General features: G+C 46.2%; 1 long non-coding RNA gene and 1 other non-coding gene across 2 annotated transcripts; both read left to right on the top strand.

Moving 5' to 3' along the window:
• Positions 1-441: 441 nt before the first annotated feature.
• Trnas-cga (transfer RNA serine (anticodon CGA)) lies at positions 442-523 on the top strand. Its single transcript has one exon. It is a non-coding gene; the product is annotated as a tRNA-Ser (tRNA).
• Positions 524-2,378: 1,855 nt separating this feature from the next.
• Positions 2,379-7,039, top strand: LOC148117739 (uncharacterized). Its single transcript, XR_015736789.1, has 2 exons — positions 2,379-3,057; positions 6,057-7,039. It is a non-coding gene; the product is annotated as an uncharacterized LOC148117739 (long non-coding RNA).
• The last annotated feature ends 5,468 nt before the right edge of the window (positions 7,040-12,507 follow it).

Here is a 12,507-nt window from a genome sequence, read left to right as displayed (position 1 = left end):
CGCGGCGCTCCCGGGCCAGCGGCGGGGTCTCCCGCTTGGTTTCGCGGCGGGAACGGGCTTCGTCTCTCCGGGAGCCCCGCCCCGTCGCCCCGAGAGGCCCCCACCGTGCACGTTCCGGAGGCCCCGGGCCCTTTCGCCCCCCAGACTTGCTTCACTTATTCGCATTTCTCTGTCAAGCCCACGGGCTCCTGACGCTGGGGGGGCCGGTGCACCCAGCACCCTCTGGCGCCACCCCGGGGGCCTCCGTGTGGTCTCCGGGTCCTGACAGTCGCCTCTGGTTAAGGAATCGGTTTGCTAGCCCGGAGCCCCCGACGCTGCCGGGCGCGGCGGGAGACGGGAGGGCGCGGCTCGAGGTGTGCACCTCGGGGTCACCACCGCGACGGGGTCGCGGGCCCCACACGGGCCCTTTCTGTAAGCGTGCGGCGGAGCATAGTTTTGGGAGTCACGGTGGCCGAGTGGTTAAGGCGTTGGACTCGAAATCCAATGGGGTTTCCCCGCACAGGTTCGAATCCTGTTCGTGACGATGGGATCCTTTTTCCCTTCCCCTTTTCATCTACATGAGGAAGTAAAATAAATGGTCGCACCATTTCAGTGGGTTAGGTCGGGGTGGCAGAAACTCAATTAAACACACTTGTATTGGATGCGTAGTATCCTAACGTGTAGTAGGCACTTTGAGATTTCTGTAAGGATTCATGGGCTAATGAGGATTTGGGTGAGGACCTGTTTTGTTAGGGAATGTGGGTGTTGTGCAATGATAGTCAAACCTGAAATTTCTAGGAAAAGAGAATATCTTCAAAATTTATGATCAGGCCTAGGAGAAGGCCTATTGAAACTTAGCCGCTGCAGACCCCACGGCTGAGATGATAACTTGGTATTCAATATTTATTAAGTAACAGAAACGGGCTCAAATCTTTATGTACATTAACCAAGCTAAGAACTCATCCTTTCTCAGCCTCTTACCTTTCACTGTCCTCAGTTCTTGGAAACCTTGTTCTTGCTATATCTCATTTCCTGCACAGCAAAATCTTCTCCAAGAAGGAGCTCTGAGAATTCATGGAGCTTTCTTGTATTTGTGCCGAAGTTTCCCACTGCTTCCCCGCACCCTTTTAAACACTGTTCCGCTGCCTCCCCATCGCCAAATGTCCACATTCCTTCAGCTCCACATGCGCTGAATCGCTCCAGCTGGAACCTGTCGTTCTTCCATCCACAATAAGTTGCGTACAAGGAATCTGTTTATTCGTTTGCTTTTTGAGAGAGTTTCACCGTAGCCCAGGGTGGCCTGCTGAGACTCAAGGCAGTCCTTCTGTCTCCGTCCCCTGACTGTTTAAGAAGACGTGTTTAAGCCATCATGCCCACCTTGCAAGGAATCTCTTCTTGTGTAAGAAACAAATTCTACTGATTCCGCCTTCTAAATCAGCCCAGTTTTCTCCGGGATGCAGTACGTGGTGGTTCTACCGCTTGTTAGTCTTTGAGAAGCTGTAGTAGGTTGGTGCACGCCTTTAATCTAGCACTCAGAAGGCAGAGGCAGGAGGATCTTTGGGAGTTCAAGGCCAGTGTGGTCTACAGAGTGAGTTCCAGGACAGCCAGAGCTTCGTAGTGAGACGCTGTTGTAGGAAAAATAAGGCCGCTAGTTAGTTCCCGGCCGCTTAGCCCCAAAATAATCACATAGAAACTGTATTATTTAAATCACTGCTTGGCCCATTAGCTCTAATTTCTTATTGGCTAACTTTCATATCTTAATTTAACCCATTTCTAGTAATCTGTGTATCGCCATGTGGCTGTGGCTTACCAGCAAGATTCTAACCAGAATCTGTCTCTGGTGGGGCTACATGGCTTCTCTCTGACTCTGCACTTCTTTCTCTCAGCATTCATCTTAGGTTTTCCTGCCTAGCTAAGTTCTGCCCTCCTATAGGTCCAAAACAGTCTCTTTAATCACAGCATACAGAGGGAAGTCCCACATCGCCCTGTCTGCCTCTGAGGAGCACGAGTTCATATGTTTGGGTATATTGGAGTAGCCACACAGCCACTAACCTTACCCCCTGCCACGGCTACTTATGTGCACCACGACTTGACTCTTAGCCACTCTTAGCAGGTTTTTACTGTATTTCGTCCCCTGGTCATCTGGCCCTGTCCTGGCTGTTTTGTGTTGACACGCTTTCTCATCCTTACTGTCCTCGGTCACCTCTGGTTGGAGGTGACTTCTCTCTGGTGCACAATCCCAGCACTCTGGAAGACCAGGAGGAAGATTGCTGTCGGTTCAAGGTCAGGCTGCGCTGTGCTGACTGGAGATGCAGCTCAACTGGTTGACTACCAGAATATGTGAAGTCTAGAACAACACGATCTGGGTGTGATGGCGGAGGGGGGAGGGGGGGGCGGCGCGCGGCATCGGAAGTTTAAAATCATCTTCTGCTACAGACCCTGTCTTAAAACCATTAAAACAAAACCTTCCTGATCACCTGTTGTTCATCCCGTCCTCCGCCCTAAACTGTACAGGAAGTCTTTCTTCTGCGTAGTCAAGTCCTTTTCCTTGCTATGTGTTTTCATCTTCATTCCCACTGAACTCTGGGTATCCTGAAAGTTAGGGTGGTGTTTGGTTTTGCCTTCTTGTTTTTTGTTTGTGAAATCTCTTCAGCAAGGCTTTAAACACAGTTGTGATCAAAGATGTAGCACAGTAATTAGCAGAATTCCCCCCCCCCTTTTTTTTTTTGCATGCTTTCAGATTAAAAATCTGGAGCGCCAAAAGGAGAACTGGCCAGCAGAGGGCAGTCCACAGCCATGTTGTGAGGCGGAGAAGGCCCCGCAGTTTACAAAATGGAGGCTGCAGAAGGAGGAGGAGCTCCCCACGCTTGGGAGTTCATGAAGATCATCCCTTCCACTCTCAGTTACTTACCTTAGAACCTTTAGGTGTGAGACGCCAGGGTTTCTGACCTGGGTGTGCAATAGGTACTTCGAATTTCTAGTTAGGCACGGTGGCACATCCCTGTGACCCCAGCAAAGATGAGGCTGAGTGAGGCAGGAGGATCACAAATTAGAGGTCAACTTGGGCTACATTGCATGGTAAGTTCAAGGCCAATTTGGGCTGTAATGACACCCTGCCTAAAAAAAACAATTTTAAAAGAATTTATTTATTTATTTAATTTATTTATTTGTTTATTTATTTTTGGTTTTTCGAGACAAGAGTTTCTCTTGGCTGTCTTTGAACTCACTCTGTAGACAGGCTGGCCTCAAACTCACAGAGATCCACCTGCCTCTGCCTCCCGAGTGCTGGGATTAAAGGCGTGTGCTACCACCATTTGGTTAAAGAATTATTTTTATTGTTATATTATTTTACCATTATAGACATACTCTTTATTTTATTTTTTTTACCCTTTTGTCTGTCCCAGCAGACTTCATGTTGGAGTGGATGAGCTGCCCCTCCCTGTTCTCGAATATTTATACTCCGCTCAGTGTTTGATTTCTCAGCTCCTCCTCTCTGATTTATCTTCACTGAGGGTTACAATCCTGCTTGTTCTAGCTGTTTATGAAATCTTCCATAACACCTTTCTCTTGGGGTTTCTTTTTTTTAAGATTTTATTTATTATTTATGTGAAGGTGTGTGTATCTGTTAGTGCAGATTCTCACAGAGGCCAGAAGAGGGTACCAGGTCCTCTGGCGCTGAAGTTACAGGTAGTTGTGAGCTGCCAGCAGCAAGTGCTCTTAACTGCTGAGCTTTCTCTCCAATACAGTTCTGATTAATATTTAAACATAAAGTTTTTTTTTTAATTTTTTAAAAATTTATTATGTATACAATATTCTCTCTGTGTGTATGCCTGCACGCCAGAAGAGGGCACCAGACCTCATTACATATGGTTGTGAGTCACCATGTGCTTGCTGGGACTTGAACTCAGGACCTTTGGTAGAGCAGGCAATGCTCTTAACCACTGAGCCCTGTCTCCAGCCCCTGTCTTAGGGTTTCTATCACTGTGATGAAATACATGACCAAAAGCAAGCTGGGAAGGAAAGGGTTTATTGGCTTACACTTCCATATCTTAGTCCGTCACTGAAGGAAGTCAGGACAGGAACTCTAACAGGCAGGAACCTGGAGGCAGGAGCTGATGCGGAGGCTATGGGAAGGATGCTGCTTACAGGTTTGATCAGCCTGCTTTTTTATAGAACGCAGAGCCACCGTCCGAGATGGCATGACCCACAATGGGCTAATTATTAAAATGCTTTATAGCTGGATCTTATGGGGTTCCTTCCTGTCAGGTGACCATAGCCTATGTCAAGTTACATTGTGGAAAAATCTTTTTGTACACTATGAAGATGTGCTGCTCCCATTGGTTTAAAAGAGCTAAGTGGCCAATAACTAGGCAGGAGGAGGTATAGGCAGAAGAGCCAGACAGAATTCCTCGAAGATGGGTGGAGCTGCCGGTCAGACAGAGGAAGTACGACATGTGAGGTGACAAGTCACGAGCCACGTGCCAGCACGTAATTATGGGTTAATTTAAGTTGTAAGAGCTAGTTAGTAATAAGCCTAAGCGATCACCTGAGCATTTATAGTTAATAGTAAATCTGTGTGTGGTTCTTTGGAAGTTGGCTGGTGAGACAAAAACTTCTGCCTACAAAGCTGGCATAAAATTAACCAGCACAACCTTGAAATTCTCCTGTCCTCTGGGCCAGTACTTCACAAAATCAGGACAGATAGAACCAGACACCTTCACTTGGAAATTCCAAAGCACTATTTTCTTGTTTGTTAATTTACTCAACTTAGACAAGGTCCTATTAGGTAGCCCAGGCTGCCCTAGAATTGACTGTGTAACCCAGGCTAGTCAAAACTATCATCCTCTTCCCGCAGCCTCTTCAGTGTTGGAATTGTACGCAAGCAAGCTCCACCACCCCCGTTGGTTTGTTAGTTTGTGTTTATTTGAGACAGAATCTCATTGTGTAGCCCTAGCTGTCCTGGAACTCACTCTGTAGACCAGGCTGGCCTTGAACTCAGAGAACCACCTGCCTCTGCCTCCTGAGTGCTGGAATTAAAGGTGAGCACCACCATGCCTTGTTTTATAGGGTTTCGCGATATAATTCAGGCTGGACTGGAATTTGCTGTGTTGTCTAAAACGGCCTCCAACTCCTGTCCCCTTCTGTGCTGGGGATTGAACCTGAGACCCTGCCATGCAAGTCCCCTGAGCTCTATCTCTAGCCTGGACATAAGTTCTCAGTTCTCTTGCTCTAGCCTTCCACGTGCTTGCAGTACAAAGGTCTAACATTGGCTAGTTCTTGAACGGCTCCCGGGACGAATCTTACTGGGGCATCTAGAGATTGAAGAAATGATGGACACCCATGGACAGAAACAAGTTGAGATCACATAGGCCTATCCGATGAGACAGCTACAACAGCCTGGAAGCTCGGGGTGTTTATTATTTACAGTTGAACATAGAGGCAAGGGTCAGGTTACTGAATTGAGGAGGTGTCTCAATTACAATATACAGCTGAACAAGGAATTAGGTCTAGTTCATCTCAGTAGAGGTCTCTGTAGGAGAAGAGCCATCAGGAGTGTCAGGGAAGAGGGATAAAGCTATGGTAGACATGTTCTGTATGACTATCAACAGCACATGGATGAGAGCACGGCCTTGGCATTCCTCTGAGCATCATGGTGGGCTGTGGCACTTGACATGACTGTGCCCATGCCAAGGTAAGCATTCATCAGGACATCCTCCATTCCCCACGAAATAGAGTCCTTAGTGTGTGTATATGTGGGGTGTTTGAGTACACGCCTATAGATGTGAGCCGGCAGCCTTCAGGCGTCCTCTTCACCATGTGGACTCAGGGATCCAGCTGAGGTCTTCAAGCTTGGTGGCAAGCACCTTTCATTGCTGAACGATCTTACAGTGTTTTGTTTGGTTTGGTTTGGTTTTTGGTTTTTGCAGACAGGGTTCCTCTGTGTAACTTTGTAACTGTGTAGACCAGGCTGACCTTGAACTCACAGAGATCCACCTGCCTCTGCCTTCTGAGTGCTGGGATTACAGGCTTACGCCACCACGGCCTGGCTGACAGTAGTTTTTATTCTTATTTTTCAGATAAAATGTTTGTCTTTTTAAGACCTCAACAAAAAGCCAGCCACACTATACTTTATTGAAGAGAAAGTGGGAAGTACATTTGAACGCATTGGCACAGGGAACCACTTCCTAAATATAACCCCAGCAGCACGGACACTGAGAGAAACAATTAAATAAATGGGACCTCCTGAAACTGAAAAGTTTCCGCAAAGCAAAGGACACAGTCAACAAGACAAAACAACAGACTACAGAATGGGAAAAGATCTTCACTAACCCCACATCAGACAGAGTTCTGATCTCCAAAATATACAAAGAACTCAAGAAATTGGTATCCAAAAGAACACATAACCCAATAAAAAAAAAATAATGGCGTACAGACCTAAACAGAGAACTCTCAACAGAGGAATCTAAAATGGCTGAAAGACACTTAAGGAAATGTTCAACATCCTTAGTCATCAGAGAAATGCAAACCAAAACAACTCTGAGATTCCATCTTACACCTGTAAGAATGGCCAAGATCAAAAACACCGATGACAACTTATGCTGGAGAGGTTGTGGGGAAAAGGGAACACTTCTGCATTGCTGGTGGGAATGCAAGTTGGTACAACCCCTTTGGATGTCAGTGTGGCGATTTCTCAGAAAAGTAGGAAACAACCTTCCTCAAGACCCAGTAATACCACTTTTGGGTATATATCCAATGATGGAAGAGGGTCATCTGTCTATGTGTTACTTTCATGGGTTAATAAAGAAACTGCCTTGGCTTTTGATAGGACAGCAGCTTAGATAGGCGGAGTAGACAGAACAGAATGCTGGGAGAAAGAAGCAGAGTCAGGCAGAGGCAGAGAGCTGCCCGCCATGAAGCTGCCAGGTCAGACATGCTGAATCTTTCCTGGTAAGCCACAACCTCGTGCTGAGACACAGATTATTAGAAATGGGTTGAATCAATATGAGAGAGTTAGCCAATAAGATGCTACAGATAATGGGCCAGGCAGTGTTTAAAAGAATACAGTTTCTGTGTAATTATTTCGGGTGTAAACTAGCTGGGAGCTGGGCGGCGGGAATGTGGCCCACCGCTCCTTTTACAATCCAAAGGATGCTCAATTGTGCCACAAGGACATGTGTTCAACTGTGTTCATAGCAGCTTTGTTTGTCATAGTCAGAACCTGGAAACAACCTAAATGCCCCTCAACCGAAGAATTGGATAAGGAAAATGTGGTACATTTACACAATGGAGTACTACACAGCAGAAAAAAAATAATGACAGTTTGAATTTTGCAGGAAAATGGATGGAACTAGAAAACATTATTTTGAGTGGGGTAACCCAGACACAGAAAGACAATTATCACATGTACTTGCTCATAGGTGGTTTTTAAACATAAAGCAAAGAAAGCCAGCTTACAAACCACAATCCCAGAGAACTTAGACAACAATACGGACACTAAGAGAGACTTACATAGATCTAATCTACATGGGAAGATTAGAAAAAAGTAGAAAAAGACAAGATCTCCTGAGTAAATTGGGAGCATGGGGACCTTGGGGAAGGATTGAAGTGGGGAGGGGAGAGGCAGGGAGGGGAGCAGAGAAAAATGTAGCGCTCAACAAATATTAATAAAAAAATCATAAAAAAGTTTGTCTTTTTGCCTTTAGCTTCCCACTACCTGGATATCTTTTAGATTAAAATTATTCTTTAATTTAAATTTCATATATTTATAACAGTTCTTCCTTCTCTTACCAACTCATCCCATGTCATTTCCCAAGCCTTAAATTCATGGCCTTCCTTCCTTCTGCCTTCCTTATTTCCTTCCCTCTTTCCTTCTTTCCCTCCCTCCGTCGCTCCCTCCCTCCCTCCCTCCCTCCTTTCTTCCTTCCTTCGAGGCCTGGTTTCATACACAGCACAGACTGGCCTTGAATTTATAGAAATACACCAGCCTCTACTTCCTGAAAACTGGGATTAAAGGTGTGTACCACTATGGCCTATCTTACTTGCTTATTGTCATTCTCTCTTACACACACACACACACACACACACACACACACTCATATAAACTGAGCATGGTGGCACACGCCTTTAATCCCAGCATTGGGAGGCAGAAACTGGAGGATCTGTGAGTTTGAGGCCAGCCTGGTCTACAGAGGAAGTTTCAGGACACTCAGGGTTATACAGAGAGACCCTGTCTAGAAAAAAAATAAAATAAATATAACCTGGGTTGGAAAGATGACTCATTGGTTAAGAGCAGTGACTGTTCTTCCAGAGGTTCTGAGTTCAATTCCCAGCAACTTCATGGTGGGTCACAATGATCTATAATGAAATTTGGTGCCCTTTTCTGGCACTGTGTACATAATAAACAAACAACAAACAAATACAAATCTTAAAAAAATAAATATAACCTGCCGAGTTTATGAACAAACTTAGTGTTGTTCATGTGTTTTAGGGCTAAGCACTGATTGGATAACCAGTTAGGGGGCTCAACCCTGGGAAAGACCAATTCTTTCTCTCTCAGCAATCATTGTTTGTAGCTTTAAATCTAGAGGTGGGGCTCCACAAGATTTCCTTCATCCATGTTGGCATGTCAGCTGGTGTTGGACTTGTTCAGGTCTTGTTTGGCCATATTGCTGAGGGTTCTCGAGTGCAGCTTCCTATCATACAGAATACACAATCTCACAGCAGATGTCCTGTTCTCTGGCTCCTACAGTCTTTCCACCTCCTCTTCCTCAGCGTCCCCTGAGCCTTAGGTGTAGGAGTCGTGTTGTAGATGTGTTCATTGGTGCCAGGCACACCACAGTCATTTCTCTGCACTTTGATCACTTGTGGCTGCCTGGAATGGTCTCTTGTCTGCTTCAAGAGGAAGCTTTCCTTGTGAAGGGTGAGAGCTACACTTTTCTGTTGTGGAGTATTAGCTAAAGATGCAAAGATGGGTTGTTTATGCTACTTTTGTTTAACTCTGTAAAGCTGTGTTACTTTGCCTGTCTAAAACACCTGATTGGTCTAACAAAGAGCCAATAGTGAGGCAGGAGAGAGGCAGGGCTGGCGGGCAGAGAGAATAAAATAGGAAGTGGAGAGAAAAGAGGACAAAGGAGGAGGGGGGACGCCAGGGGCCAGCGCACAGCCAACCATGGAGTAAGAAGTAAAGACAGAAATAGAATACAGAAAGGTAAAAGCCCAGAGGCAGGAAGTAGATGGGACAATTTAAGTTAAAAGCTGGCTAGAAACAAGCCAAGTTAAGGCCATGTAATCAAATGTAAGACTACGTTTCCATGTATTTGGGATCTGGGTGGTGGGTCCCCAAAGAGTAAAGATTAACAAACCAACTATACTCTCCTGTGGGTATTAGGATAAGTATTTAGGATGCAGTTGGAAATTATACTGGTCCAATAATTGCCAATGGTAGGCCCTCTAAGCCCCATGACCTCACTAGCCACAATGGTTGACCAGGGTCACCAGGCGTGAATTTCCCTGTTGAATGGACCTTAAATCCTGTTCAACAGTCACTATTGCATGTTTCGGGTTATCCTGCTATGCTGGTCATTGTTGTGGTCTATAGATTTTATAGTTGGCAGGACTATTGATTGGTTTTCTCCTTTGGCAGCTTGCACAAGACGACCTCCTGGTGTTTTGAGAGATTGTCCTCAGTAGAGACTTTTGGATAGGATCCAGAACCAGGTTGATTCCTCTAAGTCCTATTAGAACCTCTTCTTTTTTAACCTTTGTCTGTTTGTTTTTTGTTTTTTGGAGACAGGGTTTCTATGTGTAGCTTTGGAGCCTGACCTGGAACTGGCTCTGTAGACCAGGCTGGCCTTGAACTCACAGAGATCTGCCAGCCTCAGCCTGCTGGGATTAATGGGGTGTGCCACCACCACCTGGAAACCTTCTATTCTTCCCAGTAAAATATTCCACACCTAGGCAGGTTGGTGACTTGTGCCTCCATGCGACAGCGAGTTCCTGCTGTCCTCGTGGCTCTTCTCATTATAAACAGCAGCAGGCTAACACCACCCTCCAATGACCTCAACTACAAACCAAAATAGTTTTATGCAACTGATAGATTTTTTTAAAGTATTTAAATGTTTTATTTCTGTGTATATTTGCATGTATGTATAAGTGCCGGTGCCCAAGGAAGGCGCCAGATCCTCAGATCCTCTGAGCTGGGATAACAGACAGTTCTGAGCTGTCCAACATGGGTCCTGAGAACTGAATTCAGATCCTACGCAAAAACAGCACATGTTCTTAATCCACTGAATCACTCTAATTTTACACACCCACATACACACGGGGAGGGCACACAACTGTAGGAAGAATCCAACACTCATAGCTTAATATCCCCTTTCAGTTTAATGACTTGCTTCAAATTTTAAAAGGCTTGGTTAAGCTTCTGTGGTTTGTCCTAAAGCAAATCAGAGGACTTGGGCTAAGCCGACCTTAACCCACAGCTGCTAGGAAGGATGACATGCACGGACATTCCGGGAACTCCTGACAGCTGCTTTACAAGCCCCCTCACAATGATTCATTGCTCCAAAACTCAGTTTTATCATGTATCCTCCTTTGTTCTTTACTACCTCTGTAATTTACCTAGGTCCCATTCATTGCCTTCTAATTCTTTGTGCGTCTTCTCTAAGTGTAGCGTTTTGAGCTCGGTTTCAGGTAGCTTGGGAGCTCACTAAGTAGCAGATGAGGTTAATTTCTGTCCCTCTCACATCTACCTCCTACAAACTGGGAGTATAGGTGTCTCACCACAAGCAGCTTTATTATGAGACAGAGCTGCGTGGTACCTGGTCTGTGCTTGCCTCGTACTCATGGCACATTTCCTATTCCACCTGCAGAGTGTCGGGATTACAAGCGGGCACCACCTGCTCTGTCGTCAGCATCAGTCCCTTAGAGAGTCAAGATTACAGGCGTGTGCTGTAACATGAGAAGGAGCCTGTTTGTTTGGGGGTTTCTGTCCTGCCCCGCCCCCCAGCTGTTTAGTCCCAGAGTAAAATCACACAAGAGATCTCTGTAAGTTATAAAGCTGATTGGCCCATTAGGTCAGGCTACTTGTTAGCTAATTCTCACATCTTGATTAACCCATTTTTCTGATCTATTTTAGCCATGTGGCTCAGTACCTTTTTCAGTGGGGCAGCTCACATCCTGCTGCTTCAGTGATCTGGGCAGGAGTGGAAGGAATCAACTTCCTCCTCCCCAGAATTCTCCTGCTCTCCTTGCATCATTTCCACTTCCTGTCTGGTTTTCCCGCCTACACCTCCTGCCTGGCCAATCAGCGTTTATTTAAAACATGATTGACAGAATACAGACAATTCTCCCACAGTGTGCCACCCCCGCCTAGCGTGGCAGTGGATCTTGTGAGCTGTAGTTACAGGTGGTTATGAGCTGCTTGACATGGATGCTGAACTCAGGTCCTCTGGAAGAGCAGCAAGCACTTAGCTGTTGTTGAGCCAACCCTCCAGGTCCAGGTCCACCCACAGCCCCTCCCCCACATACAACACACACAATTAGTTTGTGTGTTCGTAAGCAGGCCTATAGGTAGGAGTCCCATCTTTCCTTCATGTCTGTCCCAGGAATCAAACTCAGTCAGCAGGCTCAGCAACACGAACCTTCGCCCTGCTAACAACCTTGCCAGCCTTGTTTATTTGAGACAGGCTCTTACTCTATAGCCTTCGGAACTCACTGCGTGGATCAGGCCGGCCCTGAACTCAGAGATCTGCTTGCCCATGACTCTCCAGTGCTGAGATTACAGGGGACACCATCACGCTCATCTTATGTTTGAATTTTTAATATTTTTGTGGTTTTGCCTGAGTATGTATGTGCAGCCCCTGTGCATCTGCTCCTGTGGGGGTCGAAGGAGGGGGTCGGAGTTCCTGGGACAGCTGGGTATATTCTGTTGTCAGCAAAACGAATTCTTCAGATGTCTTCACCTCTCAGAATCTGTTAGTCTCAGTCAAAACTCTTGCTTAGGAGAGTTAGAACCTGTTAAGGACACTACTGGGCCAGGCCACCCAAGAGACTAAGAGAGTAGGATCGTAAGTTCAAGACCTACCCAGGCAACTCTAACGCAAGCCAAGGACCGAGCTCGGCGGTAGAGCTGCTCCCCCAGCATGTACAAGGCCTAGACTCCACTCCTACTATTGCAAAAACAATATGGGCTTTGTGAAGCAGCAGCCATGTTTGGCAGTATGCACATCCCTGTACACAAGGGACTGAGGCAGGGTGGCCACAGTGAGAGGCCAGCCTAGGCTTCATAGCAAGACTCTGCCTAAAAGAATAGAAATTCAAAACGGTGGTGTGTCATTCCAGAACTGGGAAGACAGGAGAATGAGGGATTCAGGAACAGCCTGGGTCACATGAGATACTATTAAAAAACTGGGGGGGGGGGGTGTAAGATGGCTTGGGGTAAAAGTGATTGCCACCAAAGCCCGATGACCTCGGCTCAGTCCTACATGGTAGGGGAAAACTACCCCCAAACCAGCTGTGCTCTGATCA

This window comes from Myodes glareolus, chromosome 26 (assembly GCF_982192425.1).
Source record: "Myodes glareolus chromosome 26, mMyoGla1.1, whole genome shotgun sequence".
NCBI classification, from domain to species: domain Eukaryota; kingdom Metazoa; phylum Chordata; class Mammalia; order Rodentia; family Cricetidae; genus Myodes; species Myodes glareolus.
The sequence above is the reverse complement of the archived record's forward strand: the minus strand, read 5'-3'. Positions and strand labels throughout refer to the sequence as shown.